We start from the raw sequence: 1214 nt of genomic DNA on the forward strand, positions 1-1214 counted from the left end.
CATCTGTTCGAGTAGAGGAGAACGAGCTGCACAGATCTTGTCGCCGTTGTCGTCCGCGCCACTCGGCTGCTTGCTGCTCGCTCCGCTCGTCCGAAATCGCTGATCGCCCTGTCTGCCCGCGCGCCATAGCCACTCAGGCCGGCGGCCTGCTCGGCGCTCGCGCCGCTCGTCCCGGCTGACCACTCGGCTGGGATGAGGAGGCGGATGGATCATTCACTACAGATTTTTGAACAAAGAAAGGTCAACACAATACCATCGAGAATTCATGCACGGGACCTGGATGCGAGAATTCTCGATGATACCATCAAGAACTGACGTCCTGAAATGATGGTAGTTGCCGATTTGGACGCTGTTTTCCTGCCATTGCCCGACGATCTCTTGGTGAATTTGGTTGATTCTAGACATGGTATCGAGTCCTTTCTTGACAGCTTGCCCAATATGTTTCAGGACAATGTAAATGTAGAATCTTCTCATGGTCCTGCACTTGGAGCAGCATTCGTGGTTATGGTAAGATCATTGATGGATTATTATTGATGTACTTGTTGTTTGTTCTTGTGTGCCCTCTGTTAAATGATTTAGTCTCTGCACAATTTTGTCATTCCTGTTATAGGTTCAAACTGGGGGTAAGTTGCTTGTCTCCCAGAGTACATTGCCATCTCTTGGTATTGGCCGTTTGAGACTTCGAGGAGATGATGTCCGTGCATATGGAACAGACAAGGAGCATATTCTGAGGATACCAGAAGATCCCTTCTATAAACAGATGGCTGCTGAGTTCACGAAAAATCAGATCGCTGTGGAAATATTTTCTTTGAGTGACAAGTATTGTGACATAGCTTCCTTAGGTGACAATTCATTGACAACCTCGGTTGAGAAGTTCCTATAGTATTTCCAAATTTCTCTTACCTACCGTGATATGTAATGTGTAGGTTCTCTGGCGAAATATACTGGTGGTCAGGTGTACCATTGTCCATCCTTCCAGGCAACTACTCCGCTGGTAAAAACTCTTGGAATGGACACATGTTCATGGAGGTGTTCACGGTGGTGGCCTGGGGGATCTGGAAGGAAAGGAATGATAAACACTTCAGAGGGATCCAGCCGTCCTTTACATCCTGGAAGAACAGATTCAAGCATGATTTTGCTCTGCTGGTCCATAGGGCCAAGCAGGAGTTTGCTCCTTATATCCTGTCACTAGTAGCTGCTTTGTAATTAGGGGG

General features: G+C 47.5%; 1 pseudogene; it reads left to right on the forward strand.

Moving 5' to 3' along the window:
• Positions 1–318: 318 nt before the first annotated feature.
• LOC119357364 overlaps positions 319–1214 on the forward strand; it is a 3917-nt pseudogene continuing 3021 nt past the window's right edge.

This window comes from Triticum dicoccoides, chromosome 2A, assembly GCF_002162155.2.
Source record: "Triticum dicoccoides isolate Atlit2015 ecotype Zavitan chromosome 2A, WEW_v2.0, whole genome shotgun sequence".
Classification (NCBI taxonomy): Eukaryota; Viridiplantae; Streptophyta; class Magnoliopsida; order Poales; family Poaceae; genus Triticum; species Triticum dicoccoides.